The sequence below is a fragment of the Echinops telfairi genome, unplaced genomic scaffold, assembly GCF_000313985.2.
Source record: "Echinops telfairi isolate 266 unplaced genomic scaffold, ASM31398v2 ScPeMD7_4;HRSCAF=17, whole genome shotgun sequence".
Taxonomy (NCBI): domain Eukaryota; kingdom Metazoa; phylum Chordata; class Mammalia; order Afrosoricida; family Tenrecidae; genus Echinops; species Echinops telfairi.
This window is the reverse complement of record NW_022103900.1, coordinates 16,815,960-16,832,785: the sequence shown is the minus strand read 5'-3', so window position 1 is coordinate 16,832,785 and position 16,826 is coordinate 16,815,960. Positions and strand designations below refer to the sequence as shown.

General features: G+C 47.6%; 1 protein-coding gene across 1 annotated transcript in view; it reads left to right on the top strand.

Annotated features, from left to right (window-relative positions):
- Positions 1–1,586: 1,586 nt before the first annotated feature.
- Positions 1,587–16,826, top strand: part of DAPL1 (death associated protein like 1) — a 91,344-nt gene continuing 76,104 nt past the window's right edge. The window contains exon 1 of the mRNA XM_045298436.1: positions 1,587–1,625. The gene's annotated coding sequence lies outside the window, so the exon portion shown is untranslated. The remainder of the gene's footprint in view (positions 1,626–16,826) is intronic.

Here is a 16,826-nt window from a genome sequence, read left to right as displayed (position 1 = left end):
GTTGTGTCGGGAAGGTGAGCATCATAGAATGCCAATTTAATAGAAGAAAGTATTCTTGCATTGAGGGAGTACTTGAGTGGAGGCCCAGTGTCTAAAAGGACAGAGGCTATTCTTTCTGACAGCCAGGCACCATCTTATTTTTCCACCACACTTTGCTACTACATGTTTATCTTCTTTGACCCCTTCATAAGGGGAAGTATTGAGTATTACAAGAAGTGATTTGGCTTAGGTTAAGGATCATAGTAAAGTGCAGAGGCTGTCTATCTTTAGGGGAACAGACAGCCTCATATTTCTCCCTTAAAGTGGCTGGTGGGTTTGGCAACTGACTTTGCATTTAGCAGCCTACCACCCATAACATCCTCGGGGCTCCATCCCAGCACAAAAGAGTCAAGGTCTCAACTGATGCCAGGACCTAGATTTTTCTCAGAAAGTAACAGTTCTAGGTCTATCTCCAACCAACATTTAGCAAAGTGGATAATGGAAGCCTGAGAGTTTTGCTCCATAGAGCATGTTCATCTGGCTGAGAACCTTTGCAAGGAGTGCTAGTAGTTGAAGTCACCTCTGTGGCCGAGATCCTTCGCCACTATTGAGTCCTATATGCAGTGACAAAAGCTAGTGACAAGGTATAAAATGAATGCAACAGCGATAAGTACAAGTGACCTTTAGATAGCTCTGCAATTGTGTCATGTGACCTATTATACAACTGTGTAGTAACAACTGTATAATGTGATATAAAGTATGACTTCTCTTTCTACCTGAAGAGCCACATTTCAAGGTCACCTCCTCTTTTAAAGAGCCTCATTCCCTAGTAGTAATGATGAGAAGCAAAAATCTCCATGGCTTCTCTTTCTGGAAAAGTCCTGAGTAGTGCGAGCACTGACATACTCTGTTGCCTACGTTCATGCTGGAAGGAAATGCGAAATGCCAGTTTGGGGTGAATGAAAAATAAGAGCTGTAGTTTCCTGATCCCAGCTAAGAACTCCTGTGTTTTGATCGGGGTGTCAGTTTGTGGGACAGTAGCTACAATGCCCCTCCCTCAGAGTGATTGGTAATCATCCTTGTCTAGCCACAAGAATGGAACAATTGTGTGATCTCAACTGGGCTTTGATCTGCGCCCAGGAACCTTAGAGAGAGTTGCAGGCCAGGGGAAGCACGGGGAGGCTGAAGGAGCGAGGGGGCAAGAGAAGTGGAAGGGGCCCTGGGGGAGGGTGGAAAGGTCCTTGTCAGCAGGAGGGAGGGATTGAGGTGACACTTAGGTTTTCCACACGCTAATGTCGATGACCAGAGACAAGCGGCAGCCTGCCATTTTCTCTGTAGAACAGGCCAAGCGAGTTCTGCTCAATGAGCTTTGAGTACCATCATCAAAGCAGAGTTCAATTAATGACATCTTTGCTCAAGCAACTGTGTGCGTGTGTCTTGCTACAAACGTCCATAGAGAAAAATCCCTAAAACTTTCTTTCCCCTGGCACAAGGTGAGGAAGGAAGAGGTGGAACATGACCCAACTCAACATGAAGTATGTCTTCTCTTTCTACCCGAAGAGCCAGGCTGCAAGGTCTCCTCCTCGTTTAAAGAGCCTCGGTGCCCGGTGGTTAGGATGAGAAGCACCTGGACGGAAGGCGATTACGTAAGTGCCTGACTCTGCCTCCAAGTGCCTTGCCTTACATCAACACTCTGTGCCTCAAAACCATTGCTCTTCAACTTGGGCTCCAAGGCTCCCCCGCATGTTGTGGCTCTGATGAACTCCCCAGCCTTCTTGGTAGTCACCCTCACCACTCTCTCTGGACCACCCAGCGGGCTGTGCCATTAGATTCGCTGCATCCCCCCTCCCCACCCCCAATGCGTCATCCACTTTCTCACCTTGACAACCTTCTCTGCTGTTCTGTCCAACACTAGGCTTCCTGTGGCCAAGGGGTGGGGGTGGGGAGTCGGGGGTGGGGGGTGGGGGTGTCTCATTTCCTCAGCGACAGGGGCATGTACATATTTGTTGAATGAATGGACACAAACATTCACCACCTTCCTACTGGGAGCCCTGGTGGTGCAGTGGTTAAGGGTTAGGCTGTGATCTGCATGGTTGGCATTTCAAAATCACCCACAGCTCCAAGGGCCTTCTACTCCTGTAAACGGTTCCAGTCTCGGAAGCCTACAGGGAGTTGCTCTGGGTCAGCATCAACTAGATAGATAGCAGTGCGTTTGATTTGGTTTGGACCTAACTACTGAGTACTGGAACACTTTATGAGCGGGGCAAACGATGCCCTGGGGCGATGTAATGGGTTTGAATCCTCTCTTATGTCTTCATTTGAATATTATAAATAGTTTGTTGTTGTTGTTGTTGTTGTTTGCTGTCATAGAGTTGGATCTCTGACCCAAGCACAACAGGGTGAAAACCACCCTGCCCTGAACCACCCACTTGATGGGTCACAGCTATGATCATTGTGAGCCTAAACATTTTCTTTTATCCCCAAACATTCAGTCATTTCTGTACGTTATGTTTATTGGCACAATTTTCATTCTAGAAATGGTGTCAATATTCTCATGATTTCCATTCCCATGAAGTTAGTCTCCCTCCCCCCAGCTGTGCATGAGAGGGGCTGTTGCCTGTGGTAACTCATATCAATCGTCTTTTTAAGAGAATACAGTACAGTTTGAGCTAACCTGCTCTTTAGTTCAAAGGTGACGTCAGCGGGGAGTTTGGGTTCAGAGTTTAAAGACTGTCTCTGGGAAACAGGTTTGAGGATTCCTCCAGCCTCGGTGCATCCAGTAGGTCAGGATGCTCTGCGATTTTGAAGTTCTGTTCCACATTTTCCTCCCTTTATATTATGATCCATCTCTAGTGAGCCTGACGAGAACACTCGATGGTGACAGTCAAACCCTTAATCACCGCAGCCCCAGGGATCCTGCGGACGGATATTCCAATACACAAAACAAGACCGAGAACCCACTGCCCTGGAGTCACTGTCAACGCATAGCAACCCTGGGACAGGGTAGAGCGGCCTCTCTGTGTGTCCTAGATTGTAACTCTCTAAGGGAGTCAAAAGTCCCATCTTTCGTCTGCAGACATCTTTCTCCCGGTTTTGAACTGCCGACCTTGTAGTTAGCAGTCCACTTCACCACGAGGGCTCCTTTCAGATTAATATAGCACCCAGAAAGCTAGAACAGGTAACCTGAGAACTTCCAAAGGAATAACTTTATTAGCAAACATTTCCTGGCAGGGCTGCAGCTAGAGGAGGGTGCTTAGAGAACATTCCAAACTCACATTTGCGCAAGATTGAAGAAAGGCTATTAGAAAATAAAACCATCAAACCAATTTGTAAATGACTGATCAAACACTAATCACCAAATTAGAGACCCATGTTGCCTTAATCATTGTTGACTGAGAGAACAATAGCCGGAGAGAATCTCCCATAATGAATACGTCCTTTTGGCTCTCCCAGGATGTGAGGGTCATTCTTGCTCCCTGGCATCCTTGGCTCTGTGGCATCCCTGGCTCCGGCTCTGTGGCATTCTTGCTCCCTGGCAACTTCAGGTGCTCCTCTGGTGAACTCTTCCTGCTCTCCTAGCCAGGCGATGGCGCTGACGCTGCCAGTCCATGCATGTCACCCCACGGTTATAAGAAAAGCAGACCCCCAAGTCCCACTCCTGCCCGAGCTGCTCCGGGAGCTCGTGTGCACATTCCAATGTATGAAGCATGGCCCTAAAGTGCCCCCTGGTTTCTTAAAAAACCCCACTGTGCTTTTCCAAGAGTGACACGGGCCACTCAAGCATCTCAGGTACAGTGAGAATTAGCAGAAAAAACAACTGAGTGAAAAATAAGTGGTCGTGACAAGTAGAAGGCACAATTACTCTAACACAACTGCAGGGTGCCTCGGATACAGGTGTGTGTTCAGGGTTCCTCTTGGTCAGAGAGCTACTAATTCATCCAGGCAGTTCTCACAGGGTTAGTCAGTCAAATACCTGATCAGCTACCTGGCCAATCAGTGGACTGATGACCTGGGCGTGGCCATCATGGGACTTCATCTACCTGTCCATTATGATTTGTCAATGAATATGACCACACAGGTCCAAGCACATCTCCCAGTGAAATCTGTTACGTACGTGTCGAAGAGAGAAGGTCTCGTTCTTTTGCATCATCATCTGTAAGGAATAGATTCATGGCTACCACATTTCAGCACAGAACCATGAGAGCAGCCGACAAAGAGAAGCACAGGAGAGCTTGTGTGCCACCAATCCAACTACCCCCTAGGAATATGAGCAGTGTAAGCCATGGCATGCTCGTAGGGACGGGTTTCTGTCCCCTGCAACCAGTGTGTTCAGGTATCACAAGTCCTTTTTGCCGTAAAGCAATGACCACCCAAGAAATTGATTAAGCTGGTACCCATGAATTTTAGCACTGTGAGCCAGGTAACAAGTTGAGTATTGGGTAAAGGAAGATGAAGAAAGTAGACACACACACCCCCCAGCCTTCAACAAGTTGATAGTCTTGGTGCTGAGACTGGTGGGGAGTCAAAGATGTGAGCGAATCATATAACTCGGCTTAGAGGATGATGTCATGCTATGAGTGAAACATCCGAAAAACACAGAAAGATCAAGAAACAAGGTGAAGGCTTGGCCTACAGTTATCTTTTTGTGGGATCCTAAAAAGGGAGAATTACCCAGGATTTTTTTATAGACCATGATGTCTCAAGTAGAGGAGATGCATGTACAAAGGTATGGATTTGTGAAGCACATGGGGTCTGGTGACCTGGAGGGGACTTGAGGGTCTCGTCATATGGTGTGTGGCTGAGAAGAATGGCAAGGAATGAGCCTGCAGAGATGCATCATGCAAAGACTTTGTCAAGCCAACATGTCTGATGCAGCCCGTAGACAGCAAGGAGCTCCTGTGGGCTTTTAAACAAAAGGAAGCTATGAGTGGAGTCACATTACAGTAAGCTATCGCTGGAGTTTAATGGGATCATGAAACTCTGAACTTCTGGATGGCAGGCATGTCCCGGTGCATGATTGAGTACATAGGCATTGAATTGGGAGATGGCAGTAATCTTAACCCAGGCAGTTGCAGTAGGGATACCACAAAGGGTTAATCTTGGAAAACATTTTGGAGTTCTAATCAATAAAAAAACCAACTCACTGCCATCGATTCGATTCTGCTCATAATGACCCTATAGGACGGGTAGAACGGCCCTGTCCTATTAGGTCACTATGAGTGTGGGTCTGGGGATAGAGGGACTGTGATTCTTTACGAGCATAGAAAGCCATGTCTTTTTCCTGTGGAGTGGGTAGTGGTTTCAAACTGCTGACCCTGCCTCAATGCATAACCACTACACCACCAGGGCTCCTGATACGCCAAGAAATAAATATCGAGAAAGGAAGAGAGAGAGAAATAGAGAGAAAGGCCTGGCTTCTAGCTTGGGCCACTGATGAGTGGAAAGAAGAAATAGAACGCAGGTTATCAGAGAAAGGGAATGGCCTCGTTTGGGAATGTGGTTGATTTGAAGGATGCAAGGAGGGTAGACTCCCAGACTAGCCTTTGAGGGGAAGTCCAGGTAAAACTTGAGACCGAGGACAAGGGTTGGAGAGATGTGAAGAGCTGCAAGTCGCCGACCGCCTCAGCGCTGCCGTTCACAAGACTGGGTGAGTGTCCGCCCAGAGAAGGAACTTGTTCAAATTGTCCAAAGAAATGCCGCAAAATCAAGTGTCTGTATAATCATTACACAGAAAAGAAAGCTCCCCCCGCCCGCAGACCCACACCCCACTACAGGTGGTGGCAAAATGCCCCCCCTCCCCAGCCGCAGTCGGAGAAGACAAGCTAGGCTCTGCAGGGCTGTGCCCCACGCAAACGGAAAGATACTGGAGAGTCTGGATGGAGCTGAGGTCCACCCTGCGGAGGAGAAAGGGCAGATGGCCAAACCAGGCAGCGTCTGAGGAACTTCTGCCAAACCCCGGGGAACGGTTGAGCCAGGAGGCCTTCCAGTTTTGTCTCTGTCCTGCCAAACTGGCCACACGCTGCCTGTCTTCCCCAGCCCGCACCTCCATGTGCCCTTGATAAGAAGCCAGTCTTTGGATGGCTATACTCATGGGTCAGGGCATGCACAACAAGGCCAGGCGGGTCTTCCCAGGAATCCTCAGCTAACCTTGTTGGACACACCACAGCAATTACATACGGGAGCTGATTATTCCTGTGGCGGTCCACCTTTCCCTTTTAAAAGAGAGCTGAGTTAATGTTGAACAATCGCTATCATGTGCTAAGCGATAAAAGCAAATTGTACAGCTGCATGCATAGTAAGTAGGGCCTATTTGTTTTTGCTTTATTTTCTCTGGTCTAAGTGTGTGTGAGGGGCTCTGGGGCGCAGTGGTTACATGTTGGACTGCTAACTTCTAGGTCTGCGGTTCAAAGCCACTGGCCTCTCTGCAGGGGAAAGACGGGGCTTTCTACTCTCGGAACGTCTGTAGAATATCGGTGTGTAGGACTGTGGGTGCTTGTAGGTTAGCCGGATGACTGCAGACTGAGACGAGACACCTCGACACTGAGAAGTAAGTTGGGGAGGGAGACGACTTAACTTTTCTTTTTTCACCTTCGCTTTTTTAATTCTTCACCAGAAACGTATTAGTTTTACAAGAGAGCTTTTTTTTTTTTTCAAAAAGTGTGGGGCATTTGGATCAGTCATAGGACAGCTTAATATCTATATCTAAAAAAAAATATATATATATATCTATATCTAATAGGTCTGTGTGCTGACATGCATTTCCAAACCTTGTGGTTTTAAGATGCTTAGTTACCCAAGTCAGTGCAGGTCTCCAATGACTCGGTGAACGAGCAGTGAGTCTCCTTACTCGAGAGTCCCCTCCTTTTTTGGCTCCTTCCCTCCCTTCCGCCCTGTCTCCTTCTTTCACCCCACCCAAGTCAGGTCAGAACTGGAACGGAGACCTTGTGTTGGAAAAGGGCGGGGTGTCCCCCATCGGGTCCTTGCCATCATGGTAAATACAAGGGTTACGGGCTGCAAGGGCACCTGTGAAACAGGCTCAGACACTGGATTCTACCACAAATTCCTGGGCAGTTTGATATGCTGCCCAGATCAACTCCGTTTGCCCACACCAAAGCTAACACAAAATGAGGTCTAGATGTGGGCAGGTAGAAGCATGCTCTGGCCTGGTTCTCACCCTGGCGTGAGAGGCTAATTGCTGTTTGGTTGATGTGCCATCTCTGCCAGCCTGTGGAAAGGTCTTCTCAGAACAATCCCAGGGGGATCAGGAAGTAACAGTACAGCAAATCAGAGGTACACGACTGCTATTTAGGGCATTTCCTTTAGAAATTCAGTAAAGCCAATAAGACAAAGACATCCATTTGAAAACCAGTCTACCCTACCATACATCTTTGATGATTTTTTAATATCCAGGAAGTTGGACGTGTAGCCGTTGATTATAGGCAGCCCGGTCAGGAGACATGGTTTCTCTACATCCTATGACATCATCAAGAGTTGAACTGAAAGTAACTCACCTACCTTAGACAGGAGGAACCCTAGGTAAGGGTTCCCACTCCTTCTCCCCAATACCACCAATCTCCACCCTCCCCTTTAAAGGGTGTGTCTGCTGCTCCACTCTTACTGCCCCACCGTGTCCTGGTCCACCCAGATTAACCCTACAGGCCTAGCCCAGCTGCTCGCAGCACCGACACTCACCCCTGTGGGCATCACACACTCCGGAAGCATGCCGACATTTTCATGTAGAACAAAGAACAGCCCACTTCCTGTGTCCTCACAGAGGGCATGCTAAGGACAACAGAGGGCTGAAAAATTGATTTCCTAGGTTATGTTTTATCAAAATTCTCAGTAGGAGTCTGACCCACATGGATTCAGAGATGTAGTCTGGGGACCACAGAGATACCCCGCGTTTCTATTCTTACACATGCAATGCAGAGGGTCACTGGAGCACTGCACTTGAGACCTAGGTAGGATGGCTTTGAATCCCCAAATCCTGTGGCCCAAATGTGTTGCCCTCTCTGATAACTTGGGAAGTTCCCCTGCACCTCTGACCCCGGACATCCATATGGACTGTGTCTCTGCTCCCTGTATTTTCCGGGAGACAAACCTGAACCTCAGTACTCATTATACACTAGCCAAGCACACAAGGGTCCCGTTACTCAATGTCCAACTTCGCTGAAAATGTTTGCTCTGCAGACGAGGACCCTCCACCGACAGCGTGGAAGTCGTGTCCTTCTGCCATCTTGCTGGCTCTCATCTCTTCTTGCTCCCCTCTCTCTTCCTTTCTAAAGATGCAAAGTGCAAGAAAATAAAACCCCTCAACTTAACCCAGCCAAGTCTTATCACTCCTTCTCTGAAACCTATGGGGCTTGGCAATATCAACTTCTCCACCTAGGGATATTTTGACAATTTAAAAAAAAAACTCTTATCTACTCACGAATATGCATATATACCTTTAGTGTTCAGCAGGCTCTTTTGCAAACACACTTTGATTTGACCTTCCTAAGAACCCTAGAATGCAGGATGAAGGGTCAGCTCCTGTCTAACATATGCGATACATGAGAAGGGGGTTGTGTGGCCCAAAGCTGGAGGTTACGAATCCATGAAATCAAGACATAAAACAAACTTTAGAGACAGGAAGTAGATGACTGGCTGCCCAGGGCTGTGGTGGGAGATGGAGGAAACAGGAGGAACTGCTAGTGTAGTGTACCTGGGGTTTGTTCTTAGTCATACAAATGTTATCAAATTGATATGATGGTTGTACAGCTTTGTGAATATGCCCAAACCATCACACTTAAAATGGGTAAACTATGGCATATAGGATACATCTCAACAAAGCTATTTAAAAATAAATAGATTAACTCCCAAATCTCCTGACACCAAGTATATATCTTGTTCTATGCCACTGTGTTGTCAAAGCAATTAGCCAGACACCACTAGTGATCATCATTGCTTCCTACTGTATGTGTGTGTGGGTGGGGGCGCTGGGCTGACCCTATGGTACTCAGACACAGCAGCCTCTGCCCTCAGCTGAGAGTTCTCTGAGAAAGGAAAAAACATACTTAACATGATGTGGTACACATCAGTCACCCAACATGACCTACAGGTAGCACATGCTGCCGGGAAATCGTCCTACAACTCTTAAGACATGGGCAGTTAGGACTTGCACCTTGCAGGACTGAGACCCTGGCCAATGCTCTGAAAGGAGTTGGAGAGACCCAAAACACTCTAGAATTCCTCCTACAAATGGTCTCGAATCCGTGCAGGCACTGATTGGGTTCGTCTCAGGTAGTTGTTTTCCTCGAATTCCTGAAGTTGATTCTTCTCCACCCTCTCCCATGACAAACCCAGTCTCAGAAGTGCTGGGGAAACTGGCCCAGACAGCAGGTGTCTGCCTATGGAGCCTGCCCACCCAGTCACACCTTGCCATCCACAATCGCCCCTCTTACTCTAGAGCCATTGTTCGCTCTTTTCTGGGATGTTGTTGCTCCTCTTGCCTCTCTAAAGAGTCAACATTGGGGCAAAGGCTGCTTCAACTGAGAAACATTCATTAACAGATGCGAAGCATTTATGAGCATGAGTTTAGCAGTCAGTACCCATCAATCATGTTAACAACTAACCAAGCAGACATTATATCTATGATTTACACTGAGTGTAGGTAGAGGAGGTGGCCAGTAGACACTGCCAAAGGGTTGGTTAACCAAGTTAATTTCCCACCTGACTTCTCAGGCACTGAAATGACATTAAAAGAGGCTTTTGTTAACCGAGTCACTCGGGCTATATCAGCAGCCGTTATCTGAGGGCAGGTCTGGGAGGGACACTGGACCAGTACATGTGGAGGCAGAGCACGTGGAAAGTCTGAATCCTAAGACACTGGCCTCTCAAAGGTGGCCTAAGACACAAACAACATTGAGTGACCTTGAGTCACCAAAGGCTCAATGAGGACGGACAACATCAGAAGAGGGAAGCCAAAAAGAGGGGGGAAGGAGGGGCCACAGAGGGTAGTGCTCCTCTGCGTCAGTCCTGGGTCAACCTGGAGTCCAGCTCATGGAAGCTGCCCTTCCCAGGGCCGCTCAAGCTGCCTCCTTGGGAGCAAACTGAGTGTCCAGACGAAACCTCTTCAGTATGCTTCCCGCATTCTGTGTGGAAAACGTTTTTAGACTCAGAAGGAAAAGGCCACTTCCCTGGAGACTGTCAAGCTCATGCTTCCCTGGGCCCCTCATTGGGAAGGGGAATCGGAGTGAGAGGGCACCGGCACTTGAGATTCGACATCCCCTGAAACTCTCCCAAGTAAAATGAGCGTGTGCTCCAGCTTTTCAATTTACCCATGCGCCGGCCAAATTATTTCTTGAAGACCCTGAGGTCTGTGGCCAGCCTTCCTGTGATGGCCTGGCATCTTGTTAATGTGCCAGAAAACAGCTGAGGGGAAATCCATAATGAACATTAATAAGCAGAATCTGCGAAGTGATTAGTGGGATTGTTACTGGGATTAATCACCTTTTAAAATGGTATGGGATACCTCTGTTCTCCATACTCCATCAAACCCAGGAAAGCATTTACTGTTTCAACGGATTCTCCTGAACACTTTTTTCCCTTGTAGCCCCTGGGGTGGGGGCGGGGAAAACCCACATCTGTTGTCATTGGTATCACTGAATTGAACAGATAAGAATATTTAATTGGCAGATGTTGTGTTGTGCATATTTGTACAGGTTTTTGAAAGGGAAGAAATGGTCCTGAGAAATAAAAGCACCCATAAAGAAAAATTCAAGGGCAACATGTTACAGCCATCTCATGCTCCTAAGATGTGGACCTTCTGTGATATTTCGTAACTGGTTGAATATAATTTTCTCATTTTTGTACATGTAAATATATGAACCCAGTAGAGTGGAAACTTGTTCACATCAGAAGTTTCTCTAATGTCCTCATTATATTTCCCAGTTGGGGGTTATTTTACGGAGGGAACGGGTACTGTGCCATCTTGGCTTAGCTACCACAGGTTGACTGAAACTACATTTCCAATGCTTCTTGCACCGGGCATATCTGGCACACAGGACCTCTTGAGAATGCTGAAAAGCTGAGATGCCGCTGTGAGGACTAAGGTGTGCCTGGCCCAAGGCAGAGTACTTTGAGTGATCTCGTATGCACATGGAAGCCGGACACTGAACAAGGAACAGGGCAGAATCGAGGCGCCTGAACTGCGGTGTTCTGGAAGAGTATCAAAAGTACCGTGGACTGCCAGAAGAACTAGGAAGAGGGCAGCCAGAATGCTCCTTAGAAGCCAAGAATAGCAAGACTTCGCCTCACATCCTTGGGGCATCTTTACTAGCAGAGACTAGTCTCTGGAAAAAGACATCCAGCTTAGCAAAGCAGAGAGTCTGTGAAAAAGAGCAAGACCGTCAAGGAGCTGGATCGGCACATTGGTTGCAAGAGTTGTCTGATACTTCACAACGGCAAGCAGAGGGCGGGGCCCAGCATCGTTTCGTTCCGGTTTACGTAGGCGTGCCAGAAGTTGGAACCAACGAGAGAGCACCTAACCACAAGAACAACCACAGTGCATGTCCCAGAATCCTCTTCTCTCTGCAATTCTGACATAAGCAAAACCCACCCAGCCCACTGCCATCAGCTCTATGTCCCCGAGAGTGGGAGCCCATACGATAGAGCAGAAGTCCCCGTAGGGCAGTGGTCCTCAGCCTTCCTCAGGCCGTGACCCTTCCATACAGCTCCTCATGGGGTGTGGACCCCCAACCATAGCATTAGTTTCGTTGCTACTTCATCACTGTCATTTTGCTACTGTTATGAATCGGGCGACCCCTGTGAAACGGTTGTTTGACCCCCAAAGGGGTCGCGACCCATGGGTTGAGAACAGCTGCCGTAGGGTTTTGGAGGCTGTAAATCTGTGCCCAAGCAGACTGCCTCATCTTTTTCCTACGGAGCTCCTGGTGGGTTTGAACTGCCATCCTCTCTGTGCGTAGCCTAATGCGTAGCCTGCTGCACCTGCAGGGATCCCTGTCCAAAGACAGAGTTGGCCAAAAGGAGAATTAGTGCAAGATTGGGAAGCCAGAAGAGAAGCAGTGGCTACTGTTCTCTAAGACAGCAGTGGCTAGAGGAGGTGTCAGATGGACACAGAGGCCAGGCCAGGGCCCAGCTTGTCCTTTCATTGTCTCACTCAAGGAGCTCTGGGCCTTGGCAGCATCAGGCCTACCCCCCAGGCTTGGCCGCAGGCCTTTAGAAGCAGGAGCTCAGCAAAGACGACTCCATTCTGCTGCTTCCCTTCCGTGGACCCCTGCTGAAAGCGGGTGTATCTGGCTTCCCTGACGGCCCTGCAGGCTCTAAGTTACCCACTCACGCTGGCCCTTCACTGGGGCAGCTTAGTGCCTGTTCTCTGACCCTCTCTCTCCTCCTTTCAGACCCACACTTCTCAAGCTTCTACCACCATTAAATCACACAACTATTGCTCCTAATCTGAACGTCCAGTTGGTGGAAAGAGTTCAAATTCATTTCCAGATACATTGGGGGATTTGGGGTCGGGAGGCCTGGCCATTAGCTTCAGTAAAGTCGTAGGCCTGGGAGCCCAGTAGAGCCCAGTTCTATTGTACAACACGTGGGGTCACCGTGGGGCCGAACTGACTGGACGGAAACTGGTTTGGCTTTTGGTTTACTCCGTAATCCTCCTACTAGCTCCATCCCCTGATTAAACCCTGACTGATGCACCTGTCAGAAGCCATCTGCCAGGCACGAAAGATCTCACCCCCAGAGTAACAGATGACTATACTTCTTGTTCCTGAAGGAAGGGGGGCACAAACAAACCTGAAACTATCTCAATAATCTGAGTTTAAATACAGATGAAACTTATTCTATGCAAACTCTCTCTTTCTTGAGGTTTTGCATAAGGGACTGGCCTAGTCAAAAGACTATACATTGATATAGTTTTAAATGGCTCTTTCTAGTTATCAAAAACTCCAAACTCATTGCCACGGAATTGATTTAGAGTCATAAGGACCCTACAGGACAGGGTAGAATTGTCCCTGTGAGTTTCTGAGACTATCTCTCTATGGGAGTAGAAATACCTCCCTCTACCTATGAAAGACGGTATTAAGTATGGCGAGTGTCAACTTGCTACAATTGCAGATGCTCCAATTTCACCTGCTAGTTCATAATAGTTCACAGAGGAAACGGAAATCAGAAGCCATCGTTATTACAGCCTGTTTAAATAGCCAAGTTCCCATCTTTCGTCTTGAGCTGTGTATAACAAAATAGTCCTCATAAATGTATTTTCCACCTCTGGAAGTATATTGCACAAGCAATCACCCAAGTACTAAGACTTCTTTTATTATCCACATATTTCACCCCCTTACATACTCTCATGGGTCTTCTCTCAGTGTCTGCCAAAGGCAGCTTCTCCTTCTGATTAATCTTGTGAATTCCTCCAAGAGCTGCAAATAATTCTTCTCTGCCTCTCCGCTGTCTCTGAACTTTCTCAGGTGCCCTCGGGACCATCGCGGCCCCAATCCCTCATCTACTGTGAGACGAGAAGTGTCTGCGCTGTGGTATTCAGGGCGGCAAGAGGGCTCACACAGAACAGCACACGCATCTCTGGCGTGTCACACACACAGTGGGAAATGGCAATTTAAGAAAACCTGTTAAGCCGCCAGAGAGGCAGTAGAGAGATGGATTGCTGTTCAGTAGATAGGCAAGGCGAACAGGAAGAATAGCAGACAAGCTAAAGCAGAGAAGCTAGGTCAGCTGTCCATCTGGTCCCGACTCTGCCCTTAGCTTGCTTTGTGGCTACGAGCAAATCACACACAGATATTGGGGCCGAAAATACTATCGACTACACTTGTCATTTGCCCCTTTAAAGCGTCTACATTAAATGGGCATTAGATAAAAGATTCTCTCTCTCAGTCGCCTTTGCAGTTAGAAGTAGCCATGTGACCAAGAGCTGCCCAATGGGCTCTAAAAGAAAAAAATTATTAGGCAGCTTCTAGAAGTTTTTTTAAAAATCAACTTGTGAGCCCTTTGCTTCTTTTCTCCCTTCTTCCAGTCTAGCTTTTGCATTGAGTTACCAACCCCAAAGTCAGTAGTTCAAACCCACGAGCTGCTCTACAGGGGAAAGATGAGGCTGTCTGCTCCTGTAAAGATTTACAGCCTCAGAAACTCACAGGGAGAAGTTCGACTGTGTCCTACAGGGTTGTTATGAGCAGAATCCATTTGGCGGCAGTGAGTTTGGAAGAGACGTATTGGGTAGAACCCTGTTTTTGACCATAAGGACCAAAGCCCCATCCTGGTGACTGAGAAGTCAAAGCCAGATGTAGCCTGGGTTACCAGTGACTGAGCCCACACACCAGACTTGTGACAGAGCGATAAATGGCTATGATGTTTAAGCCACTGTTTCTCAGATCTCTGTTCTCACAGCCCGATCTAATCCTGACAAATACAAACATGATACTACTTTTTTAAAAACTTGATTTAGGTTAAAATTAATAAGATAGATAAACAATTCAACTGTTACTGCATTCGCAGTATTATTGACATGCGTGTTTTTAGCCAGTGGGCAACAGCTGCTTTTGTGGGGTTTTGCTGTCATTGTCTGAAACTCTTGACATATAAAAGGGTCTTTATTCTCAAATCCGAGGGGCTTCTGACAGGAAGTTGAGTAGAGGTTGGGAGTGAGTAGTGGCGGAAGACATAGGGAGTAAATGCCACAAGTTTGCCTTTTGCCACCTTGGGAATCCATCTGGTTGGTCTACCTGGCGTAAGTGGAGAAATACACATCAAAGCAGATGGAGGAAAACCGTTTCTGGCTTCCCCGAGCTCCGAGTCACCTACAACGATGGCGCAGTCTGTCCACTGGCATCCGCACTATGGTTCTCCCAGCCTCGTGGTGTGCATAGGCAAGTCTCAGTCGGGCAGTGACCTTTGTGCCTCGCCCTCTGTCACTCGAGTTTGAACTTGAGCTGAAATCTTGGGAGAGTTCCCAGCTATTTCTCTCTCTCTCGCTGGAATTCTAATCCCGGTCCATCAGTTTCAACTCTCCCGGCCTTATGGTCTCTTCAGTTCCCTCACACCACCTTCCCTCTGCCTCTCCTGGCTCCCTGCTAAGATGAAAATATGCACATTTTTATCACACAAAAAAAGCAGCCACTACTCAGCTGTCCCTTGAACTCACTGATTAATCACAAGTACGCCATTATCCACACATGTTGACATTAAATATATATTTTTTCTAAAGCCGCATGGGTCACAGAGAGGGGCTAAATAGAGTCGCCTACTAGAGGTTTTATCTGGGGTTTCCCCCTTATTAGAAGGTGATTTTTTGTGTGCCTATGAGCCTTTATATGGCTCTCGTCCTCCTCATCACTACCTGCTCTCCAGCTCTCCTCCCTTCTTTATCCACCCTCTCTCCTCTCTTTCTGGAGTGCCTGGTTGGTCCAAATAGTAATCTTCTCAACTGCTCACTGACAAGTTGAAGGTTCCTTGGAAGAAAGGCCTGGCAATCACGTATAATCAATTAGTCATTGGAATCTCTATGAAGCACAGTTCTACTTTAACAGGCGTAGAGTTACCATGAATGGGATCCATTCCATAACGGCAGTTTGGGCGCTTTCGTTGTTGTTTGTGTGGGGAAGTGGTTTACTGCCAGGCAGACCATTTGAGTTCAGCACCAGCTGTCCTCGCCCATATTTACCTACCTGTGCTTGCAGACCCACACTCTCCGAGGTCTGTAGCCAAGCAGGGCTATGAATGGACAGATGCCCTCTCCGGGAGGCAGTTTATTCTCTAGCGCGCACTTGTTGCCTGACCTTAGCCCTTGGGACCTCACCTTTCTTTCGCAGAAACGTATTGCTTCCAGACACAAAATGCTCTTCTCTGGGGAATTCTACCGGGTGCTAAGAGAATAAAATGATCTCCATAGGCAGTTGTCCTGGATTTCTATGAAACTGCTCGCCTCACCTCAATTACCTATGATTTCATGGTTTATTAATTTCATGAACTCATTGAAATCATGCCGTGAAGTGCCTCCTCTTTCCTTTGTTTCTTTCTTCTTAATGCACACTGTTCCTGGTGAGCGTGATCTACAACAGTGCTGCCTGTGAGCTTAAGGGGGGTGGGCGCTACCCTCCAGGAAATACTTCCTCTTGAGTTTTAACTGTATGCTCGGCACCTTGCTGCGCCCCACATCAACAACCCAAGCCACCAGTCATAGGTTGCTATGGAGGTTTAAGAGACAACCTTAAATTTGGGCAGCATGTCATTTCCAAGTCAATCGGTGTTCTGAATAACTAAGATTTCCCAGGTATGTAGACTCTTTCCTAAGGAGCCCTGGTGGCACGATGGTTGTGCATTGGGCTTCTAACTGCAAGGTGAGCAGTTTGAAGCTACCAGCCCGCTTCAGGAGAAAGAAGGGGCTTTCTTCTCCCATAAACAGTTAAGAGTCTCATTGGGCAGTTCTACCCTGACCTAGAGGGTCGCTAGGAGTGCGCATCCACTCAATGGCAGTGAGTTCGATTCTTTAGGGGTAAGATTTTCAGCATTGGGCTGCTATCTGCATGGCTGGCAGTCCGAAACCACCGGCAGCTCCCACTGGAGAATGATTGGGCCTTCTGCTCGCGCACACAGTTCCCCTCTCAGAAACACACGGGGAGGTGCTGTAACTCAGCATTGACTCGATGGCAGGGAGTGGTTGTTTTTGTTGTTGTTGTTGTTGTTTTTACTTTTTATTTTATTTATTTTTTTAAACATTTTATTAGGGGCTCATACAACTGTTATCACAATCCATACACACATCAATTGTGTAAAGCACATTTGTACATCATTCTCAAAACATTTTCTCTCCACTTAAACCCCCGACATTA